Source organism: Embiotoca jacksoni, unplaced genomic scaffold (genome assembly GCF_022577435.1).
Source record: "Embiotoca jacksoni isolate LCO1_2020_lvr unplaced genomic scaffold, fEmbJac1.0.p SCAF_2, whole genome shotgun sequence".
In the NCBI taxonomy this organism is placed as follows: Eukaryota; Metazoa; Chordata; class Actinopteri; family Embiotocidae; genus Embiotoca; species Embiotoca jacksoni.
This window is the reverse complement of record NW_027185340.1, coordinates 5,153,306-5,173,897: the sequence shown is the minus strand read 5'-3', so window position 1 is coordinate 5,173,897 and position 20,592 is coordinate 5,153,306. Positions and strand designations below refer to the sequence as shown.

The 20,592-nt window shown below is 40.9% G+C and overlaps 1 protein-coding gene across 5 annotated transcripts in view; it reads right to left on the bottom strand.

The window, feature by feature from the left end:
* Positions 1-20,592, bottom strand: part of sox1a (SRY-box transcription factor 1a) — a 74,422-nt gene that overhangs the window by 27,051 nt on the left and 26,779 nt on the right. Inside the window, exon 3 of one of the 5 annotated variants that reach the window (XR_011178458.1) lies at positions 15,280-15,375. The exons of 3 other annotated variants lie outside the window; for them this stretch is intronic. The gene's annotated coding sequence lies outside the window, so the exon portion shown is untranslated. Of the gene's footprint in view, positions 1-15,279; positions 15,380-20,592 lie in introns of those variants that run through there. One more of the 5 variants, XR_011178456.1, reaches the window with a different exon arrangement.

The following is a 20,592-nucleotide window of genomic DNA, read 5'->3' as shown; positions in this document are numbered from 1 at the left end:
AGGGGGGCAAAGGGGGAGGGAGTGGGGGCTAATAAATACAGAGTGGAGAGAGTCTCCACTACCAATCCCTCCCTCCCCCCTCAACCCCACCTCCCTTGCCCGACCCCACATCCCATCCAAACCTCTCCGTACCCAAAACACAAACACACACACACACACACACACACACACACACACACACACACACACACACACACACACGCTTTTGCTTTCCACCCACCCCCCTCCACCTCCGCCCCCACCCCCAGCCCTAGATGAAAGGCCTGGCTCGTTCCTGTACCTTTAATTTAAAGCTGAAAAGGAAAACGAGAGCGGGGGGTGCGAAACACGCTTATGAATATGGAGAAAATTGAATGAGAACCGTCCCTTTGAATAAATCAGTATGAATATCCCTTGGCCTTGTTGGGAGGAAGGTTGCAGGAGACCCTTGGATATACAGATGGAGAGCGGCTTGATGGACCAGTGTGTGTGTGTGTGTGTGTGTGTGTGTGTGTGTGTGTGTGTGTGTGTGTGTGTGTGTGTGTGTGCGCGCGCGTGTCTGCACCGTGTACTATACGTGTGCTCTTATTATGTGTATGCACATGTTTGGAGAAGTTTAGACTGTTCATGATGATTTTTTTTTTGTTAGTTGTTCTGTGCAAAACGACAGTGAAATTAAGAAAAAAATAACCATCTGTTGATTAGATGAGCATTCATCATCAGTTACATTTTTAATAAGTTTTAGAGTGCAAATCAAAACATCAAAAGTCATCTCTGGGCACTTTTCATGGTGATGTTATGACCTTACAACAAAATAAGAAATGACTATAATCATTGATACAACAGTTGCAATGACACATTACAGCAGCTTTCATAAGCAATTAATTTATATGCATACAGATGGTGCAAAGTGCATTGATGCAGACTAAGTTTGAGAAATTCTTTATATACACGTGTTAGAGTATTTAAATGTGATTACTCTTTCCAGAAGCACTGCTCAAGGCTGCAAACGAGTTGTAAACAAGCTCCTGAATATGTTGATACCAAAAAATTACTCGGTAGTGTGGACAAAGGTTTTTAGCATTGACCTGTAGAGCTAAAGAGCAGAAGAGATAAAAACCCAAAGGAATATATACCTTAGATAAATAACTGCAAAACAACACATCGGGATCTGAGTCAGTTCAGGTGGCACTGCCTGATTGATCATACTGTATGTTTTCTGTGCCGTAAGTGATCAGACCAGCCGATCACTGTCAGGTGGGGATGGAAGCAATCAATTAGTTTATTAATGGTTTGGTCAACTGATAGAAAATCAACTGGAAATCTAGTTTAATCTTGATAATGATTAATCATTGAAAGCAGTTCCACTGCATCCACTCATTCAAATTTGCTGCTATTCTTTGTTTTACATTACAATAAACATAAAAAACCTCACAAAACAAGCAATTTAAAGATTTAAAACAGGGGTTTAAAATGACATCCTGTGAAATTATCAGGTAATTTCCACTGTTTTCTGATGATTTATTGTTTGAAAATTGATTAAGAAAATGTAAATAGATTATTTGATGGTAAAAAAAATAAAAAGAATAAAAATCTGTATATTTAACCCTGTCAACCCGGACAGCAAACATGCATTATGTTCTTTCACAGCATAGCAGAGCCTGATCATAACAGTTTATAGTTTTATGTGGGAAAACAGTAAATAAGCACAGAGGACATCAAAACATAAAAGTAATACGAATGTTTTCCAAAACATGCACTAGGCTTTTACATTAAAACGTGTTTTTCCAACCTGATGAGTCAAGACACAGCAATAAGACTGTCAACTGCATTCACGTGAAACGATTAAATACTGTAACGTTAACAAAAATACGTCTGTTCATTGTAAAGGCAACTTATCTTTTTCTGAGTTCTTTATATTGTGCTGAAATGAACAGAGGCTGGAACAACACATCCACGGCTCAGCTGCTGCACAGCCACCGAACTGCTCATAATGTTTCCACTGCGAGTTGTTCTGCACGTTACGATGGAGGGGAATTCAAAACTAGTGTTTTGATTTGACAAAGAACTTACAAACGGACAAATGATTTAAATCACTGATCCCAGCAGTCGCAATAGCGTACACGCACAAAAATGATAGCTCATGCAGACCGTTTAAACAGTGTGGCTGGTCACATTCCAGCCAGGGACCTTTTCTTACAGGTTTTACCCTTTTATTATTAACTTGTCTGAATTTGCACCTTCAGAACTATCAATAAATTCCCAAATGTCAAAAATAATCCTCAACAGATCAAATGAATGACAAAAACAATGGCAATGGAAAGCAACAGGTACACAGGGAATATAGTTTACTAGGCTGCATGAGCTGTTATGTAGAGAAAAAAAAAAAAAAAAAAGGAAAACTTTGGCACCATGTTTTTGTCATAAACAGACGTTAACTCTGTGAGGGTCAAATCATACACAAGAAACTGCAATGTTTTGTTGCTCCACAAGTTTTTAGATTTCTGAATTTAAGGATGACTTATTCTGTCAAAACGAATTCTGTTCATGAGCTGCCGAAGAATATTTTCCCAGATCCCGAATTGACGTCTTAAAATGTCTAATTTTATGCAACCAAGTGTCCAAATCCTGTAGTCAGAAAGGGTCTGGGTATTTCTTTAAAAAAAAAAAAAAAAAAAAAAAAAAAATTAATCAAACCATCAAAATAGTTGTCAATTACCTACTTTGCTGATCAACAGATGAAGTTACTTTTATCATTTCACATTTTTCAAAAGCTAGTTACCCACTTAAACACAGGTCAAAGTGTGACATACTGTAGAGGCTGGTTTCTCACAAATTCAGTTATGCAGGTATGTCTGTTCTTACAACTGCATATTTTCAGGCAAACGAGTTCATGTTAAAAATGACAGAAAATAAATTGCTGTTAGTTATGTTTTAATTGCCGTAGATGAACTATTAAATTCAAATTTCTGTTTGCTTCAACATCCCAAAGTAGAAAATTGTGCACAGAAATGGAGCGCACGGGAAAGACAAAGTGAGAGAGGCGGAGGACGGATGGAGACGGAGGACAGAGGGAGATGGAGGAGAAGCAGATGACTGCGAGGACTCTGCATCATTTTGAAGTCGTCTCTAACCCAGTTCTCCGTCTCAAGGAGGCAGGAAGAAATCAAATTCCTAGATACTTTGGTGAGCAAGGAGACACTGACTGACTCTCATTAGTTAAATGCTAATTGAAGGCAGCAGTGGTTTGGATGCAAGTTGTGAGAGCCCCGCCTGAATGGCACGCAGCCTTGGACTGACAACGCCACAATAGATGGAGCTAAAAGCGGTGTGTATACTCTTTTCACGAGTGAGCATGGGTATATGGACTCTCTTTTTTTTTTCCTTTTTTTTAGCTGATAAGAGAAAACAGATGGACTCCACATATGTATAAACACATTGTCAACGCACACATAAACACTGGCAATATCAATTAACCAATCAGTGCTCTGACAATAATATAAATATAGGCAAATAAATAAATAATGTATGACTTGGTTTGGGTGTGCGACTGAGATAATGAATGAGTGTGAGAAAAGGGTAGTGGTTCAAAATGAAAAATTGAAAAAGCCCAAATTTATGATTAGTTGAGATAAGATACTTTATAAATGGAATATAACTATTTCGTATAGGGTGCAACTCAAAACCAATATTGTTACTCTACAAAACCTAAAAAAAAACCTCAGATCATTTTCAATCTTTATACTACATGTTGATTTATGTAGCGTCAAAGAGAAAAGGGGACAGTTTGATTAAAAACTCTTGTGTTCCTGTCACTTATCTTTGTTGCCCTCATTCCATAATGACTACGTTTTTGTTGGGCGGAGGTTGCAGCAGGATTGCAACAAAAAAAAAAACATGACTTGAGAAGTCTTACTCTGTTGTCTTTTATTTTGAAATGTTGTGATTCTTTCTCAGAGTAAAGGCCAAAAAATAAAGATGGCTTTTTTTCTAACTTTGTCCGCTGTCCCACAAAGACCACAATCTTTCTCTCCAGGACAATCCTAATCGTAAAAAAATATATCTCACAGTAACTGTGCAGTGTGTTTATAAAAGAGGACTAAGAGGTGCTAAAATTCGATATTGTCCAAACATCAGCAAGTGACATTTGTTGAAATATTATTATAATATTAACATTCTTTGGTGCCACTTTATACCTTTGCTGCATCATAAAAACTTAATGCCATCTATAAACTGTGATGCGGCCAACATGATTAAAAGCTATATTACAATCCTGCATGATTATGTATGTTGGATTTGCCACGATGCTCCTTTAAAATGGCCAGTGTTCAGATTTTTTGCAATGCCTGCCATTAACGTTTCTTTTCATACTAAGGGCTCGATGGAATTTTCTGCACTCTAAAAAAAAAAACATTTAAAAATGTTTCATATATAGTTTATTCACAAATCAATTAATATTGTTGTATATTTTAACCTGCGACGCTCAACTCGTACCACAGCAAGCAGTGCTGTCAATCTATGATACAATCAATGTACGGTGGGCCTACTGTGGCCTGTAGATCAACATATGAGGGTGGATCAAAAAGTTACATAACTACACATGTCGCACACGAATGGAGTGCAGCACCGTGACATGTACAGAGTAAAGGGAATTCCAAGTTACGTTGCTCGATCACATCAGCACCTGAGATGCACACGATGTTGTAACCAAAGGGACTTCGTGCCACAGTAATGATCATTTGCACTGAATGTTTTCCCTCAGACACCTCAGAACATCACAGCAGAACTCGGTGATTGACAGTCTGACCTTGGTGGACTAATTCACGTCCACCAAAGTCAAAGAAAACGCACCTGGTTGCGCGCCCTTTTTTTTTTCGGTCTTGGACAGTGATGCTCTGCTGCTCTAGAAACATGAATGCAATTCAAACGGCTCATTTCTTCATTGCCGCAGATTCTCCGGGTCTCTGTTTGCCAATTTTCAGAGTCAGACATAAAATTTGATGTGCACTCAAGGTTAATGAGTTAAACACAAAAACGTGTTTAACTCGGGTGCTGATTTGATCAAGTGATGAAACTTGGAATATTTATAAAAGGCCAAAGCTTCGTCATGGCCCATGTACATCACGATGCTGCACTCGTGTGCAACAGAAGTCTCTGAACAGAACTTTTTGATCCACCCTCCTACGTTACAAAGTTTGCCTTTTGTCGACAGGCGATTTATTTTATTCTGCGCTGGAGGCAACACTTCCCTTGTATGTATTTCTAATGCTTTTGTTCCAGAGAAAGTAAAGTATTGTTCATAGTTATGTGGCTTTTGCAATGTAAAGAACCATTTTATTTCAATGGGAGCATGGTAACATGTTTAATACCAGGTGTAAATGTAATCACATGCTGACACATGGTCCTGTCAGTTGTTAATGGGAAGTGCTTTTCTTCAAGCATAGTTTCAGTGTTCCTACTTTTTACAAAGGTACACTGAAGTGCTGTATGAAGTGTTTCCCCGAACAAAAACTAAAAGCTGGTTGAGGACTGGCTAGAAATAACAATGTGAAAATTTCAACCACAGAAACTACCACGCCATTACTCAATAACTGATTCTTATTCCTAAGATTTTCTGATCCTTGGATTCACTTAACTTTCACTTGCCCTTTGCAAGAACCCGATCCTATCTGAAGCTGGTCCCTTCTTCTGTCCTGGACTGATATTTTTCACTTTCTAGCCGGCACATTTCCATGGGATCTCAGGGGCAGTGAATGTCAGCTCAAGATAAAACGTGTCTTTACTGTATCCATACCGAATGTGGGCCGTCAAAGGCCAATCAGGTGAAATGTGACACTAGAGGTCTACAGAGGAGCCAACATTAGGGTTGCACCATTCTTGTGCAATAAAATGTGAACTTTTCTGATTCAATCTTAGTTTGTGCAAATGTTGTATATTCATTGGCCGTCAAAGGTACTGTTTACTTTACATTACATTACATTTCATTTAGCTGACGCTTTTATCCAAAGCGACTTACAATAAGTGCATTTCAATCATGAAGGTACAAAACCCAGAACAACAGGAATCAAGAAAATACAATTTCTTCAAGAAAGCCAAACTACAAAGTGCTATCAGTAAGTGTCATTTTAAGTGCTACTAAATTTCTACTGTTCAAGGTAACAGGAGCTGTGAAATGCAGAAAGCGGCTCAGTATTTCCTTGTTTACATGTTTATGCGTATCTGTCCGTCATGCACAATAACTCAGCCACTGTTTGACATTGAGGTGATGCATCTCATTTTGTTCCGATCTTTTCAGTGTCAAATTCTGACTTTGTGAGCAAAATCTAACAGGCGATAAAGACATCTGTTTAGTCAGGCTAATGATAATGATCAAAAAAATATATCGGTGTTGCCATGTAGAATCCAGTAATGCAGTGACAGCCCACCTTGAGCGCTACACAGTGCAGAGGCTGTGTGTGGAGAGAAGGCACGGGTCAAGTACTGCGAGGCTAATTAGTTTCCCAGAGGAACACAAATGAAACCATTTTACAGCACAATGTTTCTGGCTGCAGGTTCAGGGTGATGGCCTGATGTTAAGAGACAAAAGTCTTTTCTTCCACCTTGCACTTCTCTATCTTTTACATTGTTACAAATTTTAATCGACTTTTCCTCTCGTTCCTCCATCTGCTGCTTGGTCCAAAAACAAAATATGACACAGGACATTAAAAAGAAATACTGCTGTATATACACTAAGCCATAATCACGTATCAGCCTTGACAAGGACACAGGATAACTGAAACCAGTATCCCTTTAGTTTAGGTACAAACGCAAGCGTTCAGTGGCGCGCGCACGCACACGCACACACGCACACATGCACACGCACACGCACACACGCGCACACACAGGAGACAGGTTGCATGTGGGAATAAAAGTCTACACGGGTTCTGAGTGGAGCTGGAATTACCTTGATTTAAAAACCAGTGGAAAATGTTTACTTCTACCTATTTAAATTGCAAAACTTGTCTCAGGGCCATTCACCCCTCACCACTGTGCTAATTAGAACCTCATTAGCCAGAAAGGACTCAGGTGCTGCAGAATCCTTCAGTGAGGGACATCTGCGGCTGACAGTGCCAGGAAGGCTGTGTCATCCAGTCTTAATAGCTAATGAACAAACATAAGGATTTTCTCTCAGATTCATTATCGTCACAATGAATGAATTCAAGGTCCTTTCGGTTGTCGTTCTCAGCATATTATCTTCCCATCAGCCCGTCATTCACCTCGGCCCGCAAACAAACCCCTATCTGCCGAGGCAAACATGGATGCACACTGCGAAGCACACACAGCCGGAGATACACCCAAACACGCACAGCAGGCACACACCCACACAGAAAATCAGATCAGCTAATTAAGATGTGGTGGCTGAGTGGGAAGTAAACTCAAACAGGGCCGGACAGATGTCTCACTCGAGCGACTTCAAAAGAGAACTAAAGAACACCGGGCCATGTAATGTGATTTAGATATAATGCTTCCAGGTCAGGGGTGATGGCTAGACCGCTGGGCAGTGGGAGAGCAGCTGACAAGCGTGTAACTAACCATGACGGATGAGAATTCAATGGACTGCCTATTCTACACGCTTAGAGCTAGACGGGAACAAATTACATAGTTGACCACCTTGTCAGCTTGAGCTGGAGAGAAAATTCATTTGTTCCCGGAATATTTTTTGACACGTGCATGGACTATAATCAAGTCAGACAAGACAGTATTGTGAGGGAAATCCCCCTCTCTGACCCTGCAGGAATAATGTCCAGCCACCACAGAATGATATGATGATTAATAAGGACAAAAAAAAGAAAAAAAGCTTTACTTTTCCTCCAACATTCAAAACATGTGACAATAAAATTATGTTTTCACCAGATGTTTCAGTAAATAGATACATCTGGTGATTTTATACAGTTTTCCTACTGTCAACCAATCCTGTGCAAATAGAACCAATCGATCCTGCTGACAAGTATTGGCTGTGTATCCAAATCCTGACTTCGCTTATTCGTCTGTGCTGTACAGCTCACCTGTTGTCTAAAAAAACTATTAACAATGCAGTGAGTCACAGTACGTGTCTTCATTATAAACATGGGCACTGTAGTTTTATTAGGGGCAGCTCCACAGACTAATAACAGCAATCACTTTCACGGTCTCAGGGGAGTCATTCCTGTGAGCCATGCAGAGGTCCATGGCTCAGTATCATAGTTTTTTTTTTTTTTTTTTAAATATATATATATATATATATATATATATATATGAAGTAGGCAAAGGCAAATGAAGTGCTCTGTATTACCTGGTACTGGGATTGTCCAGACTACATAATTACCCACTTTTCTCCTTTGAATCCTGTGTTGTCAGTACATTTTGTCTGGGCATCAGATGTGATGACAAGTCGGGATGATGAGGTGTAAAGTTTTTCATCAGCACCAGAACATCCAGCATCAATACTCGGTTGGCATTGTGTCAGTGCTGACTGCAGCTGTGCCACCAGGCTGTCTGATCTGTTAGGAGTGCTTAATGTCTCGTGATTAGTCAGTGGGGTAATGTCAGTGTCCGCTGCTGCCCACAGTCTCATCGGGCCTCTCAGCACGTCTATGTTGTATTTCCTCTGAACCATCCAACGGTTGTTCCCCTAATTTGGTTGATGCAATATCTGTATGGGCAGGCATTAAAAAATGGTTCTAATCTCACCAAGCACTGGTTATTTATACGATTATTCAATCAGCCAATCATGTGGCAGCTCTAAAATGCCGAAAATCATGCAGATACAGGTCATAACTTTCCGTTGTTGCTTACATCAAACATCAGACTAGGGGGGTCTTTGTGTATTTGACCATCATGCCATGATTGTTGGTGCCAGACCAGCTGGTTTAAGTATTTCTGAAACTACTGATCTGCTGGTGTCTTTATTTGGAGGCTGAAATAATGTAGCGTGCTCGGATGATCGCAATCGCAATGAGGCCTCTCAAACGTAAAATGTTTTTGTTCATGATGCAGAACCAGTTCTATATGAGCTTGATTTAACAAAAAAAAAAACAAAAAAAAAAAAAGGGAAAATGCGTATTAATTGTGTGAATTGGCTACAAGGCTATGATGCGCTGCAATCAGTAGCGCACCGTAGTAATTGACGCCACATCTCCTAGAGGCCCACAGATATCACTTAACTGCCGTCATGGGAACAACCCTGAAATATGTTTCTAAAAAATATATATATATATATATATATATAAAAAGTGGTATCATTTTTAAAAAAATGAAAAAATTATGGGTTTCATTTCATCATTATTTTACTAAATATAATTAAGAATTAAAATCCATTGGTAATGCTTATACTGTTATTGATGAACAAAAAGGCTGTTATACTCTGATCTAAATAAACTATTATCCGTGTTGCACTTACCATTTCTAACAAACTATCAGTATGACAAAAACATTTGGGAATCGTTGGGGGGGGGACAAAAGGCAAATAACAAAGCCATTTTTGATGCTCAGGAGAAATCAGTTGAATGAATAAGGGGTGGGAAGCTGAGATGAGTTATTATGCAGACATCAGTGCAGCGTAGGTGAGGGAAGGAACTAAGACACTAAAGGGTTAAAACATTTCCCTTATTATGCTCCCACTCTTTCGTACACCCTGAGAAATGAACACGAAAAAATTTGCAAAGCAATTACCACTTTTAATTGGACTAATTCTTTTGGCCCTGTCACAGTTGCATCCAGACGTACACCTTTAAACCTCCTCGTACATGTCTTTTTCGCCCTTTCACAAACGCTATTATTAATTTCTGTGGCCCTCTTTTAGCCTTTGACATGTGAACCCTTGAGGGTGCTGCTGTCAGCTTCCCCTTGATTATTATCTTCCGTTAGTATCTCTCTCTCTGTCTCACTCTTAGATGCACTACGCTCTCTATCCCTCTGCACACCGTCTCTTTTCACATTTTTAAGGAAAGAGACGGTGGTACAATCTTTAATTATCTCCACCAGGGAGGTGATGTTTCCAGTGTGGTTTGTTTTTCAGAAGAATTACAGAAGCACTAGTGGCCTGATTGTAATTAAACTTGGTGGAAAGGTGTAGCATGGATCAAGGAAGAACCCTTTAAATTTTGTAGTGGAACCCAATTATTGGGGGGAAAATCCACCCATCGATTTTTTTTTTTGTGTGGAGGATTTGGCCTATTTAATGCCATACATTCTAATCCTGGATCCTGTCTGTCTTGTCTGATGTTGCGGTATGCTTTTGTGTCACGCACACTTTAAAACTTTAAACCAAGATTTATATTACTTGGTAGCAATGGCAGCTATGCCCTCGCTGATCGGTCTGCCCATCAGAGTGGTTGAGCAAACCTTAATGTGAACAGGGTTTCCAGACTGTAACCACAGCAAAGGCCGAAGCTGTGAGCATTAGACGGCTGGCTAGTAGACGTCCTCAAAGTTATTGCTTAACATCGAGGACACACATGGGGACCGCACAGAACTGTGACTGACCTTCACGGGCAGCTGCTTGTGTTTTGTCTTTCCAGTTTCTAAAGCTCTATAGATTGGTAAGAGTGAATATAGCATCATGAAAAGTAAAATAAGGCTTGTTTATATTTTTCAGTGGCACATATCTAGAATTTCCAATGCAAAAGTTTTGCCACCCTCCATCAACACTGAAAGAAATAATGTTAATATGGCGACTGCATTGGAAAGACAATATTCTGTCATTAAACAAGATAGACTTTCCCACCGTTGTTTACAATGTTATATGGAAAACTATAAACACAGTTAGCACAAACAGGAGAGACTTGGATAAGGAAACGACAAATTGTCAATCACATCACTGCTTTAATTTGACAAAAAAAAAAACTGACCGTAGGCCAGGCAGGAAGCACCACAGTGTCAGGAGAGATTCACTTACTGTTGCTCAACAACACTACTGTCTAAGTAATCCATTGATTAGATTGATCCCTATGTGTTTCAGTTGAGATGGAGTCTAAAAACTATATTTTTCACACAGGCGGGCGCGACGGAAGCATCTGTTGCCCCTGATAGCTTTGACTTATTTGACTTTTACTGACACAGAATGGTGGGCGCCTGCTTTGAAGCCTCTCCGATACGTTAGCCACAATACGTTAACCCCGTCCCACTGGGGCCACTCACAGAATGTCCTGCCCTGATGGGCTGATGGGAATCAGAGGAAATCAATAAGCAATGATAGACTTCTGCTGTCCACTCAGCTAATCCTGTTAGTGATAGCTGTGGATTTAATCGAATGGTTGCACACGCTACAGACACTCAGACACAGAAACAAGTGTGTGTACGCACACATTCACTCACAGACACACACACACACACACACACACACACACACACACACAGACACACACACACACTTCCAAGTACACTTAACCCCATAACATTCTTATGGATAAGATCTGTAGATCTTCCACACACTGTCTCCGCTGTCATTTTGTTGAGACAAGCAGCAATTTGAGAGACAATTCATTCAGCGCGTAGAGGAGAATCAGTCAATTTAATAAATCCTTTGCTCACAGTCCAAGTTGGACCAGATTGCAGGAACATTTTCATTTGAGCTGAAGACGCGGAATAAAGACACATTTTGTCCTTATGATCACTCGATAAAGGATCTCTTTTTGATATGGAGATCAGCACAATGCATGGCCGTGTATGGGAAGCCGAGCAGAAATGGACTTCCTTTGACAAAAGCCGATCTCTCCACATGCTGTATACATATCAAAGTGACATAAACCCTGATAACTACTCTCAATACACGAGCCACACATCTGTTGCAAAGTATTTCTGGGTTAATACTTCAACCCCTCCCCCTCCCATGTGTGAATAGACATTATAAAAGCAGGCCCCAGTGGCACATGTTTAAAGGTACATTAAGAGAGCACATCAATTGTAGATGACATAATCCCCAGCCCTCTTTTCAGTCGCTCTCTCACTTCCTTAATCTCTCCGTTCTTTAACCCTCATCTTCTAAGAGGCTGAAAGCTCCCTTCATCTTCTCCTCAAGCTAGCAGAGCAACCACAATCTGCCTGGGGAGAGAAGAGAAGAAGAGGTATGACTGAAGTCTGATTAAATTAACACCGTGATGCAGATTTCTTGCCTTTTCCTCTCTCTTTTCGTCTTATCCGACTGCATGGTGTGTCTTTGAAAATTAGATGAACTTGTTCCATGAGGGTTTGTACATGTATAATGTGTGTGCTTGTGTGTATACAGTGCCTCTGCTTCTAAATTAATGAATCTGGTCTGGTGTCATTAGCAGGATCCACAACTTGGAAACCTGATTTGTGTAGGGGTCCATAAACAACAAACAAGTATAAGATAAAGTAAGCTAATAAAAGAGTGGAGGGTTCTTCTGTGCACCTCAGACACCCGCTCTAACCCTTTGTCACCTTGAGCCTTGCCCAGCTCTCCTCGACGCAGAAAGCACAACCATCCCCTGTAGAAGTACTTTAATTACAAGCTTCCTACATCCAAATAACAAGAGGTTTACATAACTCCCACATGAGCCGCTCATTATTCAGAAACTATTCTTGCTATCCCTGTTTCCCCCCTCTAATATGAATGGTATTGAACAATGTGTGACCTCCCACAATGCACGATCTGGAAGTTAAGGTGAAAATTAATAAAAAGTTCACTTTGTCTAACCTTACGTCCAATTTGCCTCCTTACATGTGAACTGAATTCTTGCTCAGGCACTGATTTAATTCCATCTATTTGAAGCTAATTAATCATTTCCATTGTGTCTAATATTGTCATAAGAAAGGTGCTTAGTTGACACTCTAATTCATGCAATGTGCCACCTCTCGTCTCGTGTGATCGGTAAAATATGCCAACAGTAGCGAGAAATACAATCTATCTCTATGAAGAGTATTAATTATATTCAATATAGATATTGACCGAGACAATACGTATAGGCGGAATTAGCCAGAAATATGGTCACTTTATATTAAAGATCACAGTCACGTGTCAAAAACATACCAAACTAAGACATGTTTCAACAATGTTTCAAGTCCATGATAATAAAGCACAAGTTCGCATTTTAGGAACATATCAACAATCACAAATTTGGTCTTCTCAGTACCCATATGTACTGAATTCCCACCTTAACATCCAACCTTTCTGCCCCTCACAGATTTTTGCATCTCCTTATAACAGATTTGATCCTAATTGTTCCAAAAAAAAAAGACACCATATGGAAATTGTGCAATTTTATTACTTCTGCCCATTCCGTGTCTGAACCAATGCCATTGTCCTGCTTCTTCTTCATTGACCCCATCCTGCCTCTGCCCATCTGCTCCAACAAGGTGATGTTTATCTCCAGCAGGAGGAAATTAAAGCCTTGCTTCATGAGCACCAGATATGCAAATCTTATACAGTGCAAATAGATTGCAGAGCTCACGCAATGGACGGTGTGTGTTGGGCCGCCCATTGAGCCCCAATGATTTGAAACCCAAATCATTGGAATTACAAGACACACATGTGGCTTCCAAAAAAAAGAAAATCTGCACTTCAGATATTAAGGGAAATAAATAAAAGGGGAGAGGATGGAGAATTAATAGTGGGCTTAAAAAAAAGGGCTAGATTATTTATTCAGCTGGCCCATCTGCATAGATATGGTTTAATAACTTTTGTCCAACCACAGGTGAATGCTTATCTGAGGTTCTGACACACATATGCACACATACACAGCGCATGGAAATAAGTTCCTCTGATATCACTATTACATGAGATATGTATTTTCTTGAACTCACAAAATTGGAAAGTAATAGTGGCCATGCAAAATGCCTTGCAGTAGTGGAGTATGTCATTTTGATATGCATTAGTGTTATTGTCAGGCGGGGTGTATGGGCTGTTTCCCTGTGTGATTGCAGGTCTGCCTTGTATTGTGGGAGAGAGGCAGACAGGAGAAGATAGTATTAAACCTGTCCTTGCCATTCCAATCTGTCTGCATGTTTCTCTTTATCATTCTGCAGTTTCTATCCACTTACGCTATAATTAAGTTTCCTGACCCCTGCCTTGCAGCCTTAACTAGGCATTGGGAAATATACAGCCACTGCAGATCTCTTAGCCTGATGTGCTCTCTCTCTCCCCTCCCACCTCCGTCTCTCGTCTCTGTCCCCGTTTCACAAAATCTCTCTCTCCCGCCGTCTCTCTCTTTCTTTCTCTGAGTCTCCATGGCACTGTAATGGAATAAGAATTATTAATCGAGTAATTGTGTGGAACACATTAGTTTGCAGTGAATTTCTCTCTCATTTTCGATGCTTGATTATCAGGCTATTGGGCAGCGTCGGCCCCCCTCCCGTCTCTACCCACTACACTCAAAACACATAACACATGCTCCCACACACACACACACACACACACACACACACACACACACACACACACACACACACACACACACACACACAACACAACAGGCTAGATCACACTTTACAAAATGGCATTATCTCTCTCTCACACACACACACACACACACACACACACACACACACACACACACACACACACACACACACACACACACACACACACACACAATGGACTGAAGCATGCGTTTGCATCACACCTGATGCTTGCTGTGTGTTTGTGTGTGTGTTGTGTGTGTGTGTGTGTGTGTGTGTGTGTGTGTGTGTGTGTGTGTGTGTGTGTGTGTGTGTGTGTGTGTGTGTGAGGTAGTGGAAGAAAACTCTCCCGGTGATGGGAGATTTGTTTTTGTAATGTCCCTTTAACCTCCAACCTGTCTGATAGAAAAGCCAGAAGCACAGAAAATAACCTCCAGCATGTGTACAAACCTGGATTAGAAAAACACGCATAAACACACACAAAAAAGCCTGAAACCCTAACATCAGACACAGACGTGCTGGCACTGACATTCATGATATATATATAAAATTTAAAAAAAAACCTCTTCAATCATAATTAGTCTAATTAATTTAAATCAGTGTTGGATGCCTATCTAAATACAGTGACAAGACAAAATGAACATCCACCCTGCAGCACATAGCCTCAGCCTATACGTTCCCATAGTGAAACACACCCTCGTAGGATTAGAGCAGAAGAATAGGGGGATTATTATTTCATGACCTTTCAATCCGCTGCCTGTCAGGTTGAACTAAAGCCATATATGCTGCTGGAGGACTAATCTCCTTCTCCCTTTGTGTCCGCAAGGGATGTGTCATTTCTTTATCCCTTCTATCCAGATTTACTCCATAAAATAAACTTCCTAGCCTGATCTGATAAGAAGCCATCTCCTTACCAGGATAAGGCTGTGGTGCCTCGTCTCCCTGCTTCCCCCGTAGCCGTATTTTTGGGTGTCAGATAACTCAGACGGGGATGGGAACAGTCAGGAAATGCCACTTTGTCTGTCTGGGAGCAGGTGACAACAAAACGACAGTGACTCTGATTAGAAAACACCCTCCGCCCCACCTCCACCCTAACCCCAGTCTAACCACCACTCTCTATTTCTTTCTCTTTTCCCCCCCAAAAAAATCACATATTATCAACACTTGCCAGGTAGTGCGCTAAAAACACAAATAAATGTATATTTGCAGGCACAGATACAGACATGACCGGACTCGCTGCATCACAGACACACTCATGACGATTTTGTTATCACTCCATCTTAATTACTGGTAAGTCATCACTGCTCCAGCTGTCAGTTTGAGCCGAGATCTGCTGATCTGACCGCTGCCGTCTGCCTCTTTCCTCTTCGTATGTTATTTCTCTTAATTATTTAATGGACATGACTCATATTCTAGCTGCGTCCTTAAAGCCGCCACCACAAAAGCCATCTCTGACTATTTGGCTGGATATTCTATCTGATGCACACGGATATTTCAGGAATTTCTATGATAGGGGCGTACACTCCCCTAAAGGTCACAGCCTACAGGTGGCACAAATGAGCATAGGGGCTGGAGAAGCAGAGGTTTGCAGCATCATGTACAGTTAGCAATAAAGCACTTCTGTGAAATTATTTATGTAGAAAATATCATGGCCCTGAACATTTTTTTTTTTTTTTTTTTTTTTTAAATGCTGTAAGAGGGTTTGGTGCTGCAATAACTGCGGCATCAGGAGATATTAATACAATTTGGTCATTTAAAAAAATAAATCTATGCTTCATTTTAAATTGCACACAGAAGGTGACCATGCCAAATCACAGACTGCACAGCGCCATTATTAGTCCACCCCACAGCCACAACAGAACACAATACATTTTTTTGCAGAAAAATAACCATGATGTCATGCTGTGCAACAATCAGCAGCAGAGTCGATTTTCAGCAATTAAATATCAGGAAAAAATAGGCAAAGGTTTGGTGCTGAAGAGAAAAGTATTTTACTGTAAAGTGAAACTGTAAAAAGAAGACACACAGGACGACTAGGCCCAATTACAACAAATCAGCACTATTTTCGTTTGATATTCCCGTGCTTGTAATTTATTTATACAGTCTCCATATTGCTGTTTGCTGATTATGATGTTCAATAATATATTTTTCGCTGTGACGTTGCATTTGCGCTCATTGAGTTCGTTCCTCCTCGTATAGAGACTATGACAGCCACTCAAATTGACCAATTCATCCAGAGTGTAAGTGTTGCAATTCATTGAGAGCCATGCGGGCTCTGAATTGTCCCTCTGCTGCGGACCTCTCGCCGCGGCCGGACCTTAAAGCACCAATTTGTCGGCTCCTGTTGATTTCAGGCCACTGTTCCTCCTTCGCTGCGGTCCCTCCACCTCCCAACTACACTCGCGGAATTATTGCTGTGATTGGCACGGCGCAACGTTTCTGCTTGTCTGCAAAACCAGGAGCTCCAACACAGGCAACAACGTCGTGGTTTTATTTTTCTCCCCTCCCAACTCCACTGAAAAGGCAGGTGCATTTTCGGAAAGCAGTGCGTATTTACTCGTGTACTGCACCACCAAATTGCTTAAAATAAACGGAGTTGGAAGGCGGGGGAGGGGAGGGGTGGAGGGGCTCCAGGCTATCATAAAAGAGACAAAAATGTCTCTTTTAAAATGTCAGAGTTATGCTGATAAGAATCTGAGGATGCAGGGAGGACTTTGGTGAGAAGTGACTAATTACCCTGTGGACCGTCCTGATAGTGGAGAATAATTAGATCCACACAAAAGACCCTAAACCAGCATCTGAATAACAAGAGCAACATTTTCAATAGAAAATTTAATTTGATTTTGTTGCGAGTTCCCTCCGTGCACTCGAAAGGGAAACCGAGAGAAAGCATAAGGACAGGAGAAAAAAAAAAAAAGAAAAAAAAAAAAAAGAAAGAAAGAAAAGCGTCTTCCCGGGACGGTTTCATGCCTGATTTGGTAGAAAAAAGCTGACAAAACCCACGGAAATCAAAAGAGGAGTGTACGGCCTACACGGTAGCTTATATATTCACAATTAGAGCGATTAGATAGCAGAACATACCGACTAAACATGGATTAAATTAAATAACCTGGTTTATTAGGAAAGCAATGATTACAACTTGTATTATTCGGCCTCATTTGATAAGAAAAAACACAAAATATGTAAATAAAAATATTGTCAATTAGAGAAAGTAATTAGTGTTTTATATTTCCTTTGAATGGATCCAATATTTCGAATTTAAGTCAGTTATTTAAAAAAGACAAAATTTGACTGGAAATTTTTTTTTTTTTGTGAAATATTAATAATAATAAAAAGCACAAATATACATTTTTGACATTTTAATGATCTGAAGGCCAAACACACAAGCACAGCATATGTAAAGGCTTAGTTTGTTAATTGACAAGAAGCTGCATTGAAAAATTCAAAGCATCGTTCAGAGGACACTTTGTAATCTAGATGAAGTAGAAATAAAACCGAAACGAGTGAAAGTGATGACGAGATCGCACAAGAAAACTATTCTCCCGTCGTTGTGTGAAATGATGCGTTTTCATATCATGGCCTATATAGATGGCCATGTGCTAACTATGTAGGCCATACTACATGCAAATGGTGTAAGAGTGCTTTAGAAGATTAGAAGATAGACACCCGGCCCACAGTGGGCTGAGAGGAGTGGGCTCTCCTCCAAGACTGTGTCCTATCTCCTCAGGACTGAAAAAAGCATCCTAATCCTTTACCTTTCATAGTGATCTAAAGCCGATTTAAAACTGTCACTACCCTAGTTTGTGTTTATTTCATGTTCATCTGCAGCTCAAGGCGATACTCTGCACACCCACTTATGACATGAGCAAAAAGATGTGTGTGTGTGTCGGAGGGAGACGGAGAGCAAGAGAGTACAGAATAATGAGAGAGAGAGAGAGAGAGAGAGAGAGAGAGAGAGAGAGAGAGAGAGAGAGAGAGAGAGAGAGAGAAAGGGTGCATGCAGCTGACTGACCGGGTCATGAAGAAACATCCATTGTGTGTGTGTGTGTGTGTGTGTGTGTGTGTGTGTGTGTGTGTGTGTGTGTGTGTGCGCATGTGTGTGTGTGTGAGATCAGACTGTACTAATTAGTATATTTTCTTTTTGTGTGTTCAGATTTTGTTCGTTGAGTCTCAGACATCCACCTCTTATTTCACGCGTCGTCTAACAAAACCAAACAACTCGGCCTAAATTCACACTCCTACACAAACAGATAGTCCAGAAGACAGATGCGTAAACGCAGTCTCTCCCTGTCTCTCTCCCACATGCGCACACACATAACCACAGGTACACACACAATAACACAAACCATTGACCGCTGAGCCGGCAGGCCTACAGGCATACCGCCTTCCTCTTCTCTCCCTCCTGCTCCTCAAGGCCTTACTGTATTATTCTGTAAGCAGCAAGAGCCCAGCATTGACAGAGCTAATCACTGGAGGCAAGAGCTCTCTCTCTCTCTCTCTCTCTCTCTTTCTCACACACAGACACAGAATGATTGACACACAATGGCAGCGAATCTATGCAGTGCCCCCCCTGTCTTGCTTTTTGCTTTCTCTCTCAGCTGAAAAGACAAGGGGGGAGGTTAGTGTGAGCGTGCATGATGTGTGTGTGAGCGTGCATGATGTGTGTGTGAGCGTGCATGATGTGTGTGTGAGCGTGCATGATGTGTGTGTGTGTGTGTGTGTGTGTGTGTGTGTGTGTGTGTGTGTGTGTGTGTGTGTGGTGTGTGTGTGTGTGTGTGTATGTGTTGGTGGTGGGACGGGTTTACAAGTAGTGATGCCCAACAAACTGAAGCGGAGCCAGAGGAGAAGTGAAGACGGCTGAAGATGAGCTCGTCATGGGTAATGCCGCCGCTATCCTTCCTGCTAATCCGCCCCACTGTGTTAGGTGCAGTCTGGAGAGAGTCTCAACCCCTCTCGTATGAATATGATCCCTGTGCTGGCTGAAGCCCAGTGAATCGCTGATCCTGTTATCATCTCACCGGTGAGAAAGAGAGGGGAGGAAAAAAAGGAGCGGCAGAGGGAAAGAGAAATGAAAGAAGGCAGGAGAGTTGTCTAATATCTACTCCGGCCTCCCATTTCCCCCTATATCTCCCCAGGTCCTATATCTCTCTATAATTTTAAACCTCAAGGAACCTCTACCAATGATATGTTATTTACATCAGTGAGTGCAGCTCAGGTGAAAGAGCTGGGCTGCCCAGTAATTGTTAGGTTGGTGGTTCAACGCCCCTGGCTTCCACTGTATACATGTAAAAAGGGTCTTTAACATGACAGGAAGGAACTGAACGCTCGACAAGATCTGTGTTTCATGTCGGCAGAAAGTTGAATAGATTGGTGCATTTTTACAGATCCATTATCGAATCAGTCCTGAACTTCTCACGGTTGTAAAGCAGGAATCCACCGCTGACGAGGAACGAGAGAAATGATTGGTGAGCAGCAGCTCTCTTTGTCAAGACATTCTTCACCGGACAAATGTCTTGGAGGACTTTTTCTAATGCTTCTTTGTATAGGGACAAGTACATAGCATAAACCAATGCCAGACACCACAGAATTTACTGCCTAAGCTAATTTTCAACACCCATCTTTAGATGGGTCATCAAAATACATTAAAACTCCGGAACTCACATTACATACACAAGAGACGTCACAAACTCAACCACAAGTATGTGCATTCAAAACACAGAACTCAACAAGAAAATACTGACAGAACAATACCAGACAAATTAATGCAAAAACACACCATAAAACAAGAGCAGCAGTTCATCCATGACCACACAACTGATCCCTCTTCAAAAGCTGTTTCAGTTTGAGTTTACAATGATCTAAAATCCAGATTGAGCTCTTCTGAGGAATTAAACATGTTGATCCCCCAAACAGAAAAAGATGTTTGTCCAATTGAGGATTTACGTGAGGGCGCCTTACAATTCCCGTTGGATGCTTGATGTGTTACTGAGCCCGAAGCTCTGAGTGGAACCACAAGGCCACTGAGCACCTGACATCCGATCAGAGAATTACAAATCAGATCCAAATCATTTCGGTTTTTCCTTTATCCCAAACCAAGAGTTTTTTTTGTATTTGATCACGAGGATTTTATTCTATATTTAATGTTTGGGACATCACTGTCTTCTTTATCTGTCTTATAAATCATTTATTTTAATTTTTATTGTGTATATAGTGATGTTTCCTTGTTGCAAAACAGTC